The sequence below is a fragment of the Bubalus kerabau genome, chromosome 4 (assembly GCF_029407905.1).
Source record: "Bubalus kerabau isolate K-KA32 ecotype Philippines breed swamp buffalo chromosome 4, PCC_UOA_SB_1v2, whole genome shotgun sequence".
Taxonomy (NCBI): domain Eukaryota; kingdom Metazoa; phylum Chordata; class Mammalia; order Artiodactyla; family Bovidae; genus Bubalus; species Bubalus kerabau.
The window spans coordinates 178,842,994-178,862,988 of record NC_073627.1 but is presented as its reverse complement, the minus strand read 5'-3'; positions in this window follow the sequence as shown (position 1 = coordinate 178,862,988).

The following is a 19,995-nucleotide window of genomic DNA, read 5'->3' as shown; positions in this document are numbered from 1 at the left end:
ATCTGCTTTGTGCCGGACACTGCTTCCTACCCTTGAGACTTAACGATGAATAAAATAGGCAGGACCCCTCTTTTCGTGAGATGAACTCTGAGAACCGCTGGCTGAATTTGGCGTGATGGAGACTGTTGCTGAGCTTGGGATGAAGACACCGCCTTGCAGAAGCGCTCATGAGCTCCTCAGCCCCGGGTCTGTGTGGCTGGTTGTCGTCTTGCCTGCGCTGGGATGAGGCAGTGCATCGGCACTTTCTGCCTCTCATCTGTCAGACTGACACAGCGGTCTGCATTTGGGGATTCTCTGCACACTGACCCACCCACCATGCCTGAATTTTCACCCTTGGATACTTAGCTGGAACCAGTTCTGCATTTGAAAGTTGAGAGTCCTAAGTATGTATTGGAAGGAAGACGAGCTGGGGGTGAGGGGGCCAGGTGAGCCGGGGTGAGGTAGTGAGCCCCTGATTCAGTGACGTGAGCCACCGGGAGCCCTGAAAGCTGTCCTGCAGGTGTTTGCTTCGGCTACTTTGTCCTTCGCCAGTCTCTCAGTCAACAGAGCAGAGAGTCGTGGAGGTAAAAATAAAGGGGACGGACTGTATTCAGGAGGCTAAGTGGGATTTGAGTTATTACTAGAGATTACGAAAAATTTTTGCTGAATTTTAAGGATCTACAAAACCTCCAGGAAAGGAAATAGGGATGGTGTCATCAGAGGATTTATTCACTGAAGTGAAGGAGCAGCAATTCAAGAAAGCCCGTCTTTCTTGACTGGAAAATTAGAAAGACCTGTCATAATTCTGTGTCTCAATTTCCCCACCTGGATACAAGGACTGCCCCAACACGTGATGTTTGGTCATAGGCTTCTCTCAAAGAGGCGCAGGGAGCTCCTGCCTCAGCAAATACCCTTTCGCTCCCAGAGAGAGCAGCTGTGCAGGTGAATGGAACAGGCCTGGGAAGGAGGTGAAGGCGGTCTCTTTCCCCTCTGCAACACTGAAGCCTTTGCATCTCTCCTTCGGCACTTTGAAATAAGATCATCCATGTAACGGGCTGGCACTGAAAGTGCCAACCAGAGGTGCTTACCACTCTTGGCACCGTCTGTCTTACACTCTGGGTCTCAGTGTACACAGTTCACAGGCTGGCAGTGCCCCGAAGGGAGGTGCTTCTCATTCACCTTTTACTCTGGTGTCTGGTGCAGCATCTGTCACGTGCTCGCTACACAGATTAATGCTGAATTTAAGTTTAGACTCAGTGAATCTCTCTGTGCCTTTACAGTTTTTTGAACCACTCCAAAAAGCCCACTACCCTTAATTCATTTCTGACTTCCCAAGGAATGCCAAAGCATTATGGACATTCACTCATCCACCCATTCTATACATTCATCTGATGGATATGTATGAGTTGGTCACACCAGACATCGTACCAGGTGAAATAAGACAGAAGTCCTGTCCTCTCACAGTTTATGGTTTAATGTCATAGTTCCCCCCGCCCCCCTGCACCACACACACACATTTACTGGTGGAACTTTGAAAAAATATAACTCCCAGGACCACACTTCTGTCCTGTTGATGAACACGTATTTGGAGCAAGGTCTGAGGATTGCCATTTTAATAACTCCTGTGGTCAAGGGACTCCTGATTCTGTGGATAGAATACAGAGAGTTTTATCAGAAGGCCTGGCATGTATATTAATCCTGATTCTACAACTTCGTTTGGAACTTTGGAAACATGTCTTAGGCTATCTAACATTCACCTTTTCCACCTGCAAAGGGGAAACAAGTGTTTCTCCTTTTCACCTCTAAGGGCTGATGGGAAGAAAACACGAGACGATCAGTAGCAATGTTGTCTGGGTTGTTTTGCATTTCTGTACACAAACCACAAATTATTGTTAATAGTCGTTAGTCTGTGTGGAGACTTGTATGTAGCTGGTTCTTACTAATTTATAAATGCATTATTGGGGCACTGACCATGTACTAGGAAAGAGCTTTTATCTTCCTTGGACTCTTAATAGGGGTTCACTAAATTGGCTGTAAAATTAGTGACTTATGACATTTTAATATACTGCCTTTCTAAGTATGTTGCATTTAGCATCTTGAAGAAAATCATAAAACAATATAATTGATAATAATAATTGTGGTCGTTTTATTGAAATCTTATAATGTAGCAAGTGCTATGCTCACCACTTCACTAGAGCTCAGAGGACTTTTGGAAGTATCTCTTAGAGACCATAAATCAACGTATACTTCATCATCTTTTTAACCTTAATAGTGTTTTAAAAAGGCAGCGTAACTGGGCACAGGACACATTTAATAGAAATATAAAAATCATAATTCTTACTCTTTTACAGAAGATTCGTAGCACACAATGCTGCTTGAAGCCCAGACTTAAGCTCAAGCCTCCCACTTCACAGATTACGAGTCTGATGCTCAGAGAGGTTATATGGCTTACATCGGATCATTTGGGTCTGTCTGAGTACTCTGGCTCTTTCACAGAATTGCTTCTTCAATTTAGCAGTCATCAGATCCTCCGGTTCAGTCAATTAACCAGCTGCCTTGGCCTTCAACTCCGCTACCTCCACAGGCTGAGCAAAACCTCTTCCTTCATAGCCATGATCTGCCGTGGTCTCTGGCCCTTGCTGTCTCTGAAGACTCCGTCAAGCCTTGTATCTTTTACATGTTCCCTCCCCTGCTCCCGCGAACATCACAGACAGAAATGTTCCATCAGGCATCCACTCCTGGCGTTTCCTCTCATGATCTCCTCTCCATCTCATTAGCCACTTGGTACCCATTGTCTGGAAGACAGGCTTCTGGCACAGCGATCTGAGCAGTCAGTTTAATCGGAAGGTTAGAAAAGTTCTGGTGTCTGGGCCATCATTTGAGAACAAGCTGAGCAAGGGTCCATTTTAAAGCATATTCCTTGCTCCAAAGTCTTGCATATTTTCCACAAATATTTTTTCCATATTCCCAGACTCTAGAAATTCCAAATTGTTTTCACACCACTGGTTTTTTTATTCGTTCAAATCTCTGCCCAGATACCACCTCCACAGAGAGGTCTTCATGTCTGTCCTGTCTAACATGGCCCTCCACTGCTTTCTGCCTCTTTGTAATCTGACGGTAGATTGATTCTTGGCCTCAAATCACACAGTACAGACATTGCAACAGACACCCTGGGAAGTGGCCCCAAGATCCCACTTCACACCCTTCGTGTAATTTCCTCCTGTTAAGTGTGGACAGGACCTGTGACATGTTTCTAACCAGTAGAATATGGGGGCCAGGTGACGGGATGTGAGTGTAGTGTGAAGGTGACGATGTGGTCATATGGACTCCAGCTAGTCAGCGGACTTGTCCTCTCTCCATTGCTGGCAGGAAGAAGCAAGCCGCTGTGAAGAAGGAGCCGCTGTGACTCACGTTGGAGGAGTCCGTTTGGCAGTAGACTGTGGACAGCAAGTAGGAGCTGGAGTTCTTGGACCTGGAGCCATAAGAAAGGGATCTGGCCAACGGCCTAAGGGCGCTTGGAAGTCAATCTGTTTGCCAGTTAAGCCTCCAGATGAGAACTGAGCCTTGGCCGGCACCTTAATTACACCCTTGCAGAGAACACAGATAAGCCTTGCCCAGGCGCTTGAACCATAGAAACTATGAGATAATAAGCATGTTTTTGTCTAACCTGTGGTTTGTGGCAATTTGTCACAAAGCATAGCAAACCAATCTGGCATATTTTCCCACTCCTTTTGCCGCGGGTTTAAACAGCTGTGGTATGTGCCTTGGCCCATGGACTACGGCAGATGTATCAGTGCACTGGTTCTGTGGGTGCACATCAGGACATCTCCCGCGTTTCTACTTTTCTGTTGAATTTTTGTCTTAATCAGCAGAAGCATATTCCTAGGTGAGCCCATGGGTTCCAGAAAGAGATTGAGGGCCCTGGGGAGTAGATGGCCTGGATTGGCGCCTCCCCAGTTGGTCTGCTGATGTGTAAGGAACACACTTATTACCGTCGTCAGCCACTGAGCCTGGGTCAGAATGATTCAGTGGGTAACTGGGTCTTACGTTCTGATTCTTAGTTTGGTGAATTTTCAGTAAAAATCAACCCAAACTTAATACTAATGTTTATATCAGCATAATACTTCAGTTCTGGGGTTTTAATCTGAGTTTATAGATAGACATCATCTATAAAAGGAGTTCTTTAAAACACTTGAAATTATACACTAAAGTTTATGTTTTGGGCATTTTGTGGGAGAGACAGTCTGTAATGGCCTCTCATGGTTTCAACGAGATCTGTAACACCTCATCTGTTTAAGAATCACTGATACCAGTATAAATCACTTTGTGTGTGTGTGTGTGTGTGTGTGTGTGTGTGTGTGTAAAGTTGCTTGGTTGTGTCTGACTCTTTGTGACCCCATGGACTATAGCCTTCCAGGCTCCTCTGTCCATGGGATTCTCCAGGCAAGAAAACTGGAGTGGGTTGTCATTTCCTTCTCCAGGGGATCTTCCCTACCTAGGGATTGAACCTGAGTCTCTTATGTCTCCTGTATTGGCAGGAGGGTTTTTTACCACTGTGCCACCTGGGAAGCCCCCTAAGTCACTTTCTTCCTTGTTAAATCCAGGGTATAGTATTGTTCACTTAAGAAATAAAATTCCCAGCATGAATTAGTTTCTCTTAATTATTTGTCTTAAAATTTTAGTGGATTGGTTTATGGTGGCATTCAGATAAGTCACCATTTCTTTATACCTGCGCATTTTTTTTATCAGTTAAAAAATGTCAGTATTTCCCAAAAGAGAGTGATTCTAATAAAGATGTTTTTTTAAATCCTGACATCAAGTCATATTAAGAATGCTAATTCCCTAATGTTATTTCAGTTTTATGTCTCTAAAAGTTATTACTTTCATCTATGCTAGTGTGACATATTGATGGGAAGCCTGGTGTTTTCATTTGCCGGGAAGAAAATACCAGGGGACCCAAGAGAGCATAGGGCTCAAATCCCTGCTTGCATTTCCTGACTGCATGCTGGTTGCTCAGTTGTGTCTGACTCTTCGCGGGTCCCATGGACTGTAGCCTGCCAGGTTCCTCTGTTGTTGCAATTCTCCAGGCAAGAATACTGGAGTGGGTAGCCATTTCCTCCTCCAGGGAGTCTTCCTGACCCAGGGATCGAACCCAGGTCTCCTGCATTGCAGGCAGATTCCTTTCCCATCTGAGTCCCAGGGAAACCTTGCAAAAGTCACTCCATCTCTGCACCACGGTTTCTTAGTTTCTAGGTTGGGACAAGCATATCTAAATTCACAGGGTTGCCATGAGAATTAAATGAAATAATATGTGAAGACATGCTTGGCACATTGCAAATTCTCAATAAATTCTGAAAATTCAAATATATTACACTTCCTGTAGTTTCTGCTCAACTTGGAACTCTTCAAAGTGGGAAAAGCTACTTGTTTGTCTCAAAGTGATCATCAGGGAAATAGAAATGGGTTGTTTGTTGTTGTTCAGTTGTGCTCCTCCCTTTGGGAGATGGGGGCTATGTGAATATCAGTCTTATTATATTACCCATCCGGCACTGTGACTTTGGAGTGTAATCAGCTACTGTGGTAAAGGCATTGAAGAAAGAAGGATCCAAGATGGTTTAGCAATGTTAATCGCAGTTAGCATTTTTCTTGTTTTGTTAAGGACATAGAGTTATGAGGCATTTTGAGAATTTCCAAAGATTAAAGGGACTTAAAGATAATAAGTATACTTTCTCCATTCTCATGGCCACCACCCTAGTCTCAGCTATCAACCCATCTCTTCAACTACTCTACATAAAATAAATATACAACACAGATCTATTGTACAGCACAGGGAAATATAGCCATTATTCTGTAATAACTTTGAATGAAGTATACTCTATAAAACTATCGAATCATTATGCTGCACACCTGTAACTAATATAATATTGTAAATCAAATATACATTAATAAAAAGCAAAAAGATTATTCCAGCAGCTCCTAACTGGTCTGCCTGCCTCTAGTCCTGTTCCCTTTAGTTAATTCTGTACACTGAAATCAGAATGATCGTTCTAAATTACACATCAGATTATGTTCTCATTACAGTCCTTTGGTGGCCCTTCAGTGATTTTAGGATAAGGCCAGACTTTGTAATGTGTCCAGATGTTTCTGGGCTGGCCCTTGCCTCCTCAGTCACCATCCTGCACCCCATTCTCTCTGCCTGCCAGAGTAAGTTTTATTTCATTGTTTCAGCTAGTCACAGTCCTACCCAGTGTTCTTGGTCAAGGGAGTTTATTTCATTGCATGCCTCTATCCCACACCTGGCTCGGAAAACAGCTGAAATTGGCACAGACTATCGGCATATCACCACTTTAATTGAGGTGAACATGCGAACATGGCTTTGGTCCACGAGCCAGAGGAGCTTCTGCTCCTTCATCCTGTGAGATTATAGACTCACGTGCTCTCCTCCCCGGTAAAGCAAACAACTGCATGCCTTCAGCAACAGAGTTGTCCCACTGAAAATTAGGGCATGAAGGAGGAGCAAGGCAGAAAACCTTTGGTATACTAAAAGTTTTCTTGGATTGGACACAAGATGCACAAGTCATAAAAGAAAATTAATCATAAGATGGATTTTATGGAACTGTTGCTCTTCAAAAAAAGCCTTAAAAAAGAAAGGGTGAACCACAGGCAAAGACAATATTTACAAAGATATAACTGATAAAAGACTTGCATCTAGAGGTTATAAAGAACTCTCAAAATGGACTAATAAGAATATAAACAAATTAAAATGGGGAAAAATTGAATAGACTCTTCACCAAAGAAATATAGTAACAAAAAAAAAAAAAACAAATGGAAATTAAACTCAACATTGTGAGTTACTAAAGAAATCCAAACTAGTGAGTTACTAAAGAAGTCCAAACTAGCCCTTTCATGGTGGTTCAGTGGCAAAGAATCTGCCTGCTAGTGAAGGAGACACGAGTTCTGTCCCTGGTCCAGGAGGATCCCACGTTCCATGGAGAAAAGAAGCCCGTGCGCTGCAACCATTGAGCCTATGCTCCAGAGCCTGGGAACCGCAACTGCTGTGCCCTCGGGCCGCGGCTACTGAAGCCTGGCGTCCTGGGACCCCTGCTACAAGAGAAGCCACCACCACGGAAAGCCCGTGCACCTCAGCTGCAGAGCAGCCCCCACTTGCTGCGTCTAGAGAGAAGCTCGAATAGCAGCAAAGACCCAGCACAGCCAATAAATAAATAAATTAAAAAAAAAGCAGGCACTTGTTTATATATACATCCGCATATACTTATATATATGAAATCTAAACTAAAATCACAATGAGGTATCACTGTTGAGCTATTAAAATGGGGAGAAGATGGGGAAACGGATACGCTTACATTGTTTATGGGGATGTATAATGGCACTGACATTCTGGAAACCATTTTGGCAGTTTCTTAAAGTTAAAAGATGCAATTATTCGTTTGCTCGGGCTGCCATAGCAGAAGAGCACAGACTGAGTGAGTCACACTGCAGAGATGTATTCCCTCACGGTTCCGGAGGTGGCAAGTCCAGGATAAGGTGTCAGTGGGTTTGGGTTCTCTTGAGCCCGCTCTCCTGGGCTTGCAGATGGCTGCGCTCTTGCTGTGTCCTCACATGAACTTTCCTCCATGTACACACATTCCTGACAGCTCTGTGTATCCACATTTCCCTTTCTTATAAGGACATAGAGATTATATTAGCACGCACCCTAACTGTCTTTTTACCTTTAAAGGACATATTCCAAATACAGTTGCATTGTGAAGCACTGGGGGTTAGGACTTCACCATATGAATTTTGGGGAGACACAGTAAAGCCCATGACACCATACAACTCTCACCATCCATCCCACCATAGAACTGATTCCCACTTCTATGTATTTATCCAAGAGAAATGAAAACATATGTCTACACAAAGACACGTATGGGAATGATTACAGCAAGTTTATTCATAGTCACCCCAAACTGGAAAGAACCCAGTGTCCATCAACTGCTGAATGATAAACAAAGTGTGATACATCCACACGATAGACTGTTCCTCTGTGATAAAAGAGCAAACTGCTATTATAAGCAACAATGAATGACTCTCAAATGCTTTATGCTACGGGGAGGAAGTCAGACACAGTGAGCCACATGCCCCATGTCTCCGTTTATGTGACATTTTGGAAAAGGCAGCACTGTGGCAACGGGAGTCACATCAGCGCTTTCCTGGCACTGGGGCTTGGGGGAGGGAATGGGGTACAGAGGGTCATGAGGGGACGTCGGAGGGTAAAGGAAACGTCTGCCTTGATGGCAGAGGTGTTTACAGGGTTGATTCAGTGTTTGTCAAAACTCATCAAACCATGCACCTAAATAAGGTGACTTTTATTGAATGTAAATTTAATTTAAGTAATATTTAGAAAGAAAAAGAGAGAAACTGATAAGACCCAAAAGGCTTTGTTGTTGTTCAGTCGCTAAGTCTTGTCTAACTCTTTCCAACTCCCATGGACTGCAGTATGCCAGGCTTCCCTGTCCTTCACTTTCTCCCAGAGTTTGCTCAGACTCATATCCATTGAGTCCTCCATGATGCCATCTAAAGAGGCTTATGAGTCCAAAATTTCCCAAGAAATTATCGATACAGATTCAACGTGGACCCAACATTTTGTCTGAGACATAATGTTTATTGAGATGTTAAGGAGAAAAATAATTACTCCTCCCCCAGTATAAACAAAATAAACTCATAGCCACTCTCTGAGAAGGGATGACGATATGAGAGTCCACCTATGAAACCACTGTCCACCTGTATCTCCATCTGGCACAGCTGTGTGGTCACTTTGCAGGGAGGAGGGCATGTTGACCTGAGAACTTCTGTGACCCTGAATTTCACTCTTGGGAGAGTCACACACACTCCACTGCTAAGATGTCTCATTTCTCCAAAGGAGTCATTGGATATCTTGGGGTTCACTTTCCCCACTCTTAGGATGTATATATGTCTTGGGTTTTTCAGAAACAGATCCAGTGTTTGTTGAAAAAGAAATAATGACAGTCAGCATTGTTTGGATACTTACCATGTGCTGCCCGCTCTGCTGACAACTTGCATGTGTGATGAGCGCTCATTTCATTTTCTCAACCCGTTTCATAGGTCAAATATCTGACCCTTACAGATAGGCTGGCGAAGCAGACACGCTGTAGATACCACTCATGCCCTGCCCATTTTCCCATCGCCCTGACTTCTTCAGTGCTCCTGGCCTGACTCCAACTGCCTGCAATCTTTCTCTGTTGAAACCTTCTTTTCCCACATATGCAGGAGAATGTAAATGACCCTACTGTATGATACTAAGCAGGAGTCAATATATAAATATCATAGCTCTTTTGCCTCTTGGGTGGGATAACTCGAGTCTGCTCGAAACCAGCTTCCTGCATTTCCACGGGGAGTTTACTCCTCTGGTACTCACACCGTATTTGGTGGCCTTCCTTCCCCATCTCACTGCCCACTCTGCCCGTGTTTACTTCCCCACAGAAAGTAAACCACCTGCACTCCAGTCCTCACCTCTTGTGCTGCATCTGGAGTAGCTCGAACTAAGAGCTGTAATGGTACCTTGGAGAGTTACTGCTGCCGCAAGCACGAGAACTGGTTCTCAAAGGAGGCTCAGGGATCACCTGTAGAGTTAAAATATTTTTTTTTTAAAGCAGAAAGAATGTCCTAGAAGGTCGGAAGGAGGAGACTCCATGGAGAATTGTCATGCTGAGGAACGGCCTTCTGGAAATGCTAAGGACTGAGTTCAGCATTTAATTGTGAGTGAGCATTCAGGTGTCTCCTTAGTTTGCATGGTACAAACGTGTGAACAGTTGTTGTAGTTGAGGGGAGAACACAGCAGTGATGCTGGCCAGAGAGAACTTGCATAAGATACAAGCTCGAGCCCAAGGTGGGTGATACTGAATCCACCTGGATGCTTTGTTTCCTTCCATAATGATGTTACTGTTTGGTCACTTAAGTCATGTCCGAGTCTTTGAGACCCCATGGACTATAGCCTGCACCAGGCTCCTCTCTCCACGGGATTCTCCAGGCAAGAATACTGGAGTGGGTTGCCATTTCCTTCTCCAGGGGATCTTCCCAACCCAGGGATTGAAACCATGTCTCCTGAAATGGCAAGCACAGTCTTTACCGCTGAACTACCAGGGTAGCCCTCCTTCCATAATTGTTGTTATTCAATCTCCAAGTCATGTCCAGCTCTTCTCAATCCCATGGACTACCTCACACCAGACTTCTCTGTCCCTCACCATCTAGCAGAGTTTGCTCAAGTTCATGTGCATTGAATCAGTGATGCCATTATCCTCTTCTTCTTCTGCCTTCAATCTTTACCATCATCAGGATCTTTTCCAATGAGTCAGCTGTTCACATTAGGTGGCCCAAGTATTGGAGCGTCAGCTTCAGCATCAGTCCTGGATACAAAGAGTATCCAGGGTTGATTTCCTTTAAGATTGACTGGCTTGCTCTCCTTGCTTTCCAAGGGACTCTCAAGAGTCTTCTCCAACACCATAATTTGAAAGCATCAATTCTTCAGCATTCTGCCTTCTTTATGGTCCAGCTCTCATGTCTATACATGACCACTGGAAAAACCATAGCCTTGACTATACGAAACTTTGTCATCAAAGTGATGTCTTTGCTTTTTTACACACTGTCTAGGTTTTTCATAACTTTCCTGCCAAGAAGCAATCATCTAATTTCATGGCTTCAGTCACCATCCGTAGTGATTTTAGAGCCCAAGAAAAGGAAATCTGTCACTGCCTCCACTTTTTCCTCTTCTATTTGTCATGAAGTGAAGGTACCAGATGCCATGATCTTAGGGTTTTTTTTTGTTTTTTTTTGGTATTGAGTTTTAAGCCGGCTTTTTCACTCTCCTCCTTCACCACCATCAAGAGGCTCTTTAGTTCCTCTTCGCTTTTCTGCCATTAGAGTGGCATCATTCACGTATCTGAGGTTGTTTATGTTTCTCCCAACAGTCTTGATTCCAGCTTGTAACTCATCCAGCCCAGCATTTCACATGATGTGCTCTGTTTACAAGTTAAATAAATATGGTGACAATAAACAGCCTTGTACTCCTTTCTCAGTTTTGAACCAGTCATTTGTTCCATATGAGGTTCTTACTGTTGCTTCTTGACCCGCATACAAGTTTCTCAGGAGACAGGTAAGATGGTCTGGTATTTCCATTTTTTAAAGGGTTTTCCACAGTTTGTTATGATCCACACAGTCAAAGGCTTTAGTGTAGTCAATTAAATAGAGGTAGATGTTTTTCTGGAATCCCCTTACTTTCTCTATGATCCAGCGAATGATGACAATTTGATCTCTGGTTCCCCTGCCTTTTCTAAACCCAGCTTGAACACCTGGAAGTTCTCGGTTCATGTAATGCTAAAACCTAGCTTGGAGGATTTTGAGCATAACCTTACTAGCATGGGAGATGAGTACAGTTGTTCTGTGGTTTGAACATTCTTTAGTACTGCCCCTCTTGGGAATTGGAATGAGAATTGACCTTTTCCAGTCCTGTGGCCACTGCTGACTTTTCCAGATTTGTTGGCATATTGAGTGCAGCACTTTCACAGCATCATCTTTTAGGATTTTAAACAGCTCTGCTGGAATCCCATCACCTCCACTAGCTTTACTGGCAGCAGGGCTTCCAAAAGCCCACTTGACTTCACGCTCCAGAACGTCTGGTTCTGAGTGAGAGACCACATCGTCATGGTTATCTGGGTCATTACAATCTTTTCTGTGTAGTTCTCTGTATTCTTTCCATCTCTTCTCAATCTCTTCTGCTTCTATTAGGTTTTTGTCATTTCTCTCCTTTATTGTGCCCATCTTTGGATGAGATGTTCTTTTGATATTTCCAGTTTTCTTGAAGACATCTTTAGTCTTACCCTTTCTGTTGTTTTCCTCTGTATCTTTGCACTGTTCGTTGAAGAAGGCCTTCTTATCTCTCCTTGCTATTCTCTGGAACTCTGCATTTAGTTGGGTATACCTTTCCCTTTTTCCCTTGCTTTTGGCTTCTCTTTTTCCTCAGCTATTTGTAAAGCCATCTCAGACAACTACTTTGCCTTCTTGCATTTCTATTTTTGGGGGGGATGCTTTTTTCTTTGCCTCCTATGCAGTATTACAGACTTCTGTCCATAGTTCTTCAGGCACTGTGTTTACTAGATCTAATCTCTTGAATTTATTCATCATCTCCACCGTATATTCACAGGAGATTTAAGTTGTATCTGACTGGCCTAGTGGTTTTCCTGCTTTCTTTAATTTTACTAAGAGGAGCTGATGATCTGAGTCACAGTCAGCTCCAGGCCTTGCTTTTGCTTCCATAATACCACCTCTCTAAAAGCCAGTGCTCCTCCTGAAGTGGAAAGAAAGCAAATGAATCGTGTGGCCAGCTCATGTGATGACATCTGAGAGATGGTTCCAGATTCCTGAATGTCTGTGGGCTCCAGGCCCCCAAGCCAGGGCTGGATAAGCATTGGTTCTGGGAAAGGTAGTTGCCCAGACTCTAGGAACAACTTCATCCTGACTCCAAGGAGACAAGCTGGCTTGCTGACACCTCAAATACACCTTTGTGACATCCTTCATGTGTGGGCAGTCATATCTACATCATGGTTCTGTCATGAGTAGTAAATGACACAGTGTCTGTAGAGCAAAATCTCGTCACAGTGCCTGGCACACAATGACGAATGGGGCCCCAATGAGCAAAAGTACTTAGTGCAGGAAAGTGACAGAAGAGTGCAGAAAAGAGACCATCTTGCTCTCAGTAGTGGTGTATGTAGAGTATCAAGCCCGATGCTCTCGTCAGTTTAATCAACTGACTAAATCTCAGTCTGAAATCATAGGAAGAGATGTCAGTCTTGAAGAGAAATGGAGCACAGCTTTCTCTGAGTGGTCTCCCCCTACCCAAGGCATAACTCTGGAATTGAGTGGGATTTCACCCTGAATCTAAGGAGCTTATATTTCAGGGTAAGGCCTAGAATTCCATACTCACACCTTGGCTTAGTTTTGTTAAGTAGGGCTCCCTCTCCAACTGAACATGCTTCAGTCCCCACCACTGGCTAGGGGCAAGGGTCCTTGATGGGAACATTGACTCACAGCTGGAGTCCAGGTGAAGCTCAAGAGTTAATCCAAGCACAAATTTCTTCCTAGGCTCACTGTGCATTCTTTCAGATCTTCTCTTCTTCCATCTCTCTTTTCTCTCCTCCCTGCCTCCCTCCCATAACAGAGATGCAGATTGTTCAAACGTAGAAGCATCAAGTTTTACCACCTGCTTTCTGGAAGAAAGGAAGGAATTTGCTCAGTGGCTGAGTTGAGCTAGAAATTAGGTTTCCCATCTTCCAGTTTAAAGCTTTTTCTCATACTGTACCCTTGCTTTCTTCCTTCATCCTTCCTTCCCTCTCTTCCTCCCTTCATCCCTCCTTCCCTCTCTTCCTCTTCCTAGAAATAAAGGAGCTCATCTTTTCTCTAAAAGGAAGTCACTTGATGAAAGTGGCCAACAAGGGGTAAAGAATGTCTGACTTTTTTTTTCTTGTTCTGCGTCCAGTTCTGGAATTCAATTGTTTTCACTGGCCTTTTGTATGTTAGTTTATTAAAAAATCAATAGTTTAATATAGAAAAGAAGTCCACTGGCTATCTGTTTAGAGCTGTATTATCTTCATTGCAGGGCTCTGGTGCTGCCTGCCTGCCAGGAATCACTAACTCAAATTGTTTTGTACAATACCAGCCCAGCTCTCTGGAGCTGGCCCACTGGATGCAGAATGATACTTGTAGTAACATCATTAACAGAACTCAGACCTGTCTAGGGCGGCACACGTCTCAGAGATATTTATGTATGATGACAATGGTATACATTGCTGATGTTGTCCAGTCGCTAAGTCATGTCCAAGTCTTTGTGGCCCCCACTCTGAGTCCACAGGGTTGCAAAGAGTCGGACATGACTTAGTGACCGAACAACAATGGACTGTATCATGCCAGACTTCTCTGTCCTCTATTGTCTCCTGGTATTCACTCAGATTCATGTCAACTGAGTTGGTGATGCTATCTAATCACCTCATCCTCTGCTGCCCGCTTCTGCTTTTGCCTTCCATCTTTCCTAGCATCAGGATCTTTTCCAGTGAGTTGGCTCATCACATCAGGTGGCCAAAGTATTGGAGTTTCAGCAACAGTTCTTCCAAAGAATGTTCAGGGTTTATTTCTTGTAGGATTGACTGGTTGGATCTCCTTGTAGTCCAAGGAACACTCAAGAGTCTTCTCCAACACCACAGTTCAAAAGCATTAGTTCTTCGGTGCTCAGCTTTCTTTATAGTCCAACTCTCACAGCCATACATGACTACTGGAAAAACCATAGATTTGACTATATGAACCTTTGTTGGCAAAGGGATGTCTTTGCTTTTTAATATGCTGTCTGGGTTTGTCATAGCTTTCTTTCCAAGGAGCAAGCGTCTTTTAATTTCAAGGCTGCAGTCACCATTCACACTGATTTTGGATTGACAACATAAATATTTAACTAAACTGATTCAAATTGATAGTTGCAATATTCAAATAGGTAGGTTAGCCAGCATTATTTTTACAATGGTAAGGGAAGCAGCTGTGCATTAACTCATATCTCCTCTTTAGCATATTCACATGAGGAAACAATTATCCCCATTGTATAGATGAAGAATCTAAAGGCTAGGAGCTTACATGACTTGCCAAGGGTGCTGAGGCAAAGCACAACTGGTTAATAGCATCTTCTTCATCTTGATAAGGGCTTCCTTAGTGGCTCAGATGGTAAAAAATCTGCCTGCAATATGGGAGACCTGGGTTCAATCCCTGGGTCAGGAAGATCCCCTGGAGAAGGAAATGGCAACCCACTCCAGTATTCTTGCCTGGAGAATCCCATGGATAGAGGAGCCTGGTGGGCTACAGTTCATGGGGTCACAAAGAGTCAGACACAACTGAGCAACTAACGCTTTCATCTTGACAGAGCCCATATTTTCTGTACTTGACCTCAGGGCCTCTTGGAATGTGGGAAAATACAATCCAGACAGACTATGTGCTGATCTCCTAAACATCCCCATCTTGGCCTTAACCTTCTTCCTTGTTTTTTCACCAACGCTAGACAACAGAAGATCGGGTTAAGCCCGGTGGATCCCTGAATGAAAAGCAACACATTCTTAGCTCCATAGTGACCCATGAGTCATGCTCTGGCCCAAGACGAGGTGGGCCAACTGTACCCTTTCCTCAGGACTTAAAACTTGAGAAACTCAGAGGGAAAACCAGTTGGTAGTGACTTCTGGTGTTGGAGCGTCTTGCAGATACTGTGGTGGGTGGAGCGCATATGGGTTATGCTCAAGATGAAACAGCAGATAGTTCACAGGAAATTCTCACATAGTGCAGGCTGTGGAAAATACTCAAGAAAGGACAAATATAGTCATTGTGTTGATTTCCTAGGGGTGCCGTAACAAATTATCCCAAACCGGCTGGCTTAAAACAACGGAAGTGGATTATGTAGCAGTTCTGGAGGCCAGAAGTCTAACATCAAGGCATCGGTGTGGCCATGTCCCCATCCAGGCTCTGGGGGAGAATCCCTCCTTGTTTTCTTCCTCGCTCCCAGCGGTCACCAGCAGTCTTTGGTGCTCTTTGGCTTGTCGATCCATCGCTTCAGTGTCTGACTATCTTCACAGGGTGTTCTCCTTTTGTGTTTCTAACTTCATGCAGTATTCTTTTCTCTGTGTAGGTGTCCAGATTTCTGTCTTCTTATAAGGGCACCAGGAATGTTTTGTCTCACCGTAGTTATGTATGGCCTCCTCTTCACCTCATTACTTCTGGAAGATCCATTTTTAAATGAGATCTGAGATAAGACTCTGAGATTCTAGGGGAGCATGAACCATGGGGAGGAGCAGCGTTCAACCTTATGCACTTATTGTCACCATCTCCGTCGTCACTGTGTAAGAAGTGCCAAGTACCCAGTACAAGATTCTGCTACAGAGAAAGTGCTCAGTGAATGGCAGCCTTAAATGATAATGCCAGCTGCACCAGCAATAACAATGATACTAATAAATAAGATGTGCTGTTCTGTGCTTAGCTGCTCAGTAGTGTCTGACTCTTTGCAACCCCATCAACTGTAGCCTGCCAGGCTTCTCTGTCCATGGGGATTCTCCAGGCAAGAATACTGGAGTGGCTTGCCATGCCCTCCTCCAGGGGATCTTCCCAACCCAGGGATCGAACCGGGGTCTTCTGCATTGCAGGCAGATTCGTTACCAGCTGAGCCACAAGAGAAGCCCAAGAATACTGGAGTGGGTAGCCTGTCCCTTCACCAGGGGATCATCCTGATCCAGGAATTGAACCGGGGTCTTCTGCATTGCAGGCAGATTCTTTACCAGCTGAGCTACCAGGGAAGGCCTGTAAATAAATAAGATGATATGTCTAAAATATCTAGTATCATACTTAGCATATAATAGGACTGTTTATTCTCTCCCCACAGCAGCAGCACACAGAGGTGCACACAGCAGGGTGCTCAATAAATATTGGTTGAAAAAACAGCACATTTCAGTTTCTTAGAAAAAACCCCACCATTCATCTCCAAGAAATTGACATCAGATGCAGGACGGAGCAGCCAGCGGGGCTGTCACCTGAGAGCGGGAGGTGTGAGTGGATGATGGGCCAGCGCTCGGCTGCAGGCGCCGATGGCCGCTCCTAACGAGACAGAGTGAGAAATGAGCTCAGTCTGTGGAGCTGTAGTTTAATCTTTCCCGAGCCCGTGGGGCCCAGCACAGAGACACCTGCTGACTTCAGATTCGTTTCTGGAAAAGGCACAAGCTGGTTTTGGTTTAATGGTGCAAGGGTGATCTTCAGGACCCCTCCAACTCTCAGCACAGTTTCCAGCTCCACCTGGCAGAGAGAGCGATTGAAGGACTCGGAGTCCAAGCCTGACTCTGCCCTGGGGATCCAAGTGGTTATGGGCTGGTTGTTTTCTTTCCACAATTCCCAGTCTCCTCACCTGAAAAGTGGACATGATATTCTTACCACTGGGCTCTCTTGAGGATTAATGAGATGGTGGGTCTAAAAAGAACTTAATAACCTGAAAAGAAATGCAAGCATGTTACCTGTCTAGCAGTCCCACTCTACCAGATCGAAACTTCTCCTCCCACCAAGCACCTTTGATATGGATTGCTTGTTTTCTATTCATCAAGCCACATGCTTAGGAAAACATTTGAGACTGACTTTAATTCTGATACTCATGAGTAATGACAGCTTCAAGTGTTACTTCCCTAGGAATTTCTTCCCAATAGGGAGCAATACTTTAAGCTAGATGAATTTATTTATTAATTCATTCATCCATTTATTCATTCCCCTATGCATTTATTCATTTGTTCTTAGATCCATCATCCATTTGACTGTGATTTATCGAGCATTTGCTCCATGCCCGTTTTTTCTGAGGTATGAGGATGAATCCAGCAAGAACTCTAGTTTCATGGCACTTGTAGACTCAGGAGGGAAGTATTAATATATGAACGCAAATAACCGAGGCAAGGTCATGATTTATGGTTAGGGCTTTCCTTCTCTTGGGACCTCAGTTTCCTAGCTATAAAATTGGACAACTGGACCAATTGTTCTTAATTCACCCCCCCTAACAATCCAAGAAACGACTGTATTATTGGAAAGAACACTGAACTGGGGCTCAGGACATTCCAGGACTTGGGTCCTAACTCAAATCAGAAGGATATGAAACTCTTTTCACTCTGTGCAGCTCAGCCTCGAAGTGTATGTATGTGTGTGTGTGTACATGATGGGCAAGGGTGAAGTAATCCCTAAGAGCCTTTCAGTGTAGAGCCTTTTACTTTATAAAATCAGTCCACTCCTTGTCCAGGGTGGTTTGGGCAGGATCGGGGATGGGGTGGACAGTGAGTGACACATCAGTAGCAGCTGAGCAAAGATTCAGAGGAAGACAGCAGAAAGAAGGCTAAGAATGGTGTTCCTAGCAGCTTCTGTTGACCGTCAGCAGATGTTTTCCTGGGATGCCTGGCATCCTGCCATGACTGGTAATCTCTGTCTTCTACTTTATTGGCTGAGCATGGAAATGTCAGGTGCAGAAAACAGACACCCCCTTTTCCTCACTGAGGCCATCCTGCCATAACATGTCTATATCCTAGCCAAGGTAGGATGATCACATGGGGACAATGCTGGGACCTCAGCATGGACAGGGCAAGGGCTGGCTGAAGCAGCTTTTCAGAAGAGCGTTTGTGGTCATCAGCCTGCCATTGATTTGTTTTGTTCTGGCAACTCTTGGTAGCCCTGGGAGCCCAGTCTCAGAGGTGGGGCAGGAAGCTCTGCCGTGGTGGGGGATGCGAGAGCATCAGCAGACACACAGCTGCCAGAAAGTCGGGCTAGAACGGAAGCTCTTCAGCCAGTGGCTGAGAATTTCTGGAATACAGTTTTAAAGAACTTAAGAGATTCTGTGTGTTCTCCCTGGAGTACTAATCCTCTGAGATATTCAGCACATTTGAATCAGCCTTTCCCACTTCCCCACTGTGTGCGTCGGGCAGATTTCTTTACCTCTCCATGCCTAAGTATCCTCATCTGCAAAATTACAGGAAGTGATTGAAGTTGTGAAGGTCATTCAGTGAGTTGATACTTAGAAAGCACTTAGAATGGTGAATGGTGTCTGGTGCACAGTGAACAATAAGAAAGTGTCAATTCTGTATAAAGTGGAGAGAGAAAATACTAATACTAACAACATCACCAACAACAATAACACTAACTTGCTCTTGGAGCGCCTCAGAGCATAGCAGCATGGCCAGGGTTTTGGGAAGTGGTCTCACAACACATAAACTTGATTCACTTTCTTTAAATGAGAGATGCTAATAGCCCCTACCTCAGAGGGATTTGTGGGAGTTGAACGGGATTACAGATGGGTGCACCCTGCATAGATTCCGACACACAGTGAGTGATCAGCGAAACAGCACACGTTGTTGTTGAATTCCTGTCCAAGTGAGGGTTAAACGGCAGTTGCCTGTGACTTTGGAAGGTGATTTGTGGAAGCCAGTGGTTCTTTTCAGCAGGCAAGGGAAGGATATCAATCGGTGAAAGTAAGCCGTAAGTGAAAATTGAAACTGTCAGATGGCATGGACTTCCTGCTTAGTCTTTGGCAGTTTTTTCTTTCTTCTTTTAATTAGAAGTTTTTGTCTTCTGATGTGGAGGTGAAATAACTCACTCCTGACCTCAGCATGCTCAGGGCCCACCCGGAACGGAAGCCTGCCCCATAGGCACGGCTGTCTTCCTTCTGGGAGATCCAGTGCTGGGGCCAGCTCCTGAAACTCACTTAGTTAGCAGCTCATCCAGCCCGATGCTCATACTGGCTTTGGATCCTGACCCGCGTTTAAAATCCAACCCTGTGACTTCCTGGATGTCGGATTTTGGTGAGTTAGTCTAAAACACATTTCTATCTTTCATTTAGTGAAATGGTGTTAATAATAATACCTGCTTTAAAAGATGTTTTTTTCAAGAATTAAATCAAAAAAAGTATTTCTAGCACAGTGACTATACACAGAATCTCCTTGATAAATATGAGTCTTTTTCCCCTTTTCCTTTGTCTTTCAGGGCTTTGATGCTTTGTTCTCCAGAAACATGTGACTTTCCCAACTCAGTTAACCAACATTCTCCATTTAAGGGAACAGTATGGACTCCATACATTGATGCTTTTGAACTGTGGTGTTGGAGAAGACTCTTGAGAGTCCCTTGGACTGCAAGGAGATCCAACCAGTCCATTCTGAAGGAGATCAGCCCTGGGATTTCTTTGGAAGGACTGATGCTAAAGCTGAAACTCCAGTACTTTGGCCACCTCATGCGAAGAGTTGACTCATTGGAAAAGACTCTGATGCTGGGAGGGATTGGGGGCAGGAGGAGAAGGGGATGACAGAGGATGAGATGGCTGGATGGCATGACTGACTTGATGGACGTGAGTCTGAGTGAACTCTGGGAGTTGGTGATGGACAGGGAGGCCTGGTGTGCTGCGATTCATGGGGTTGC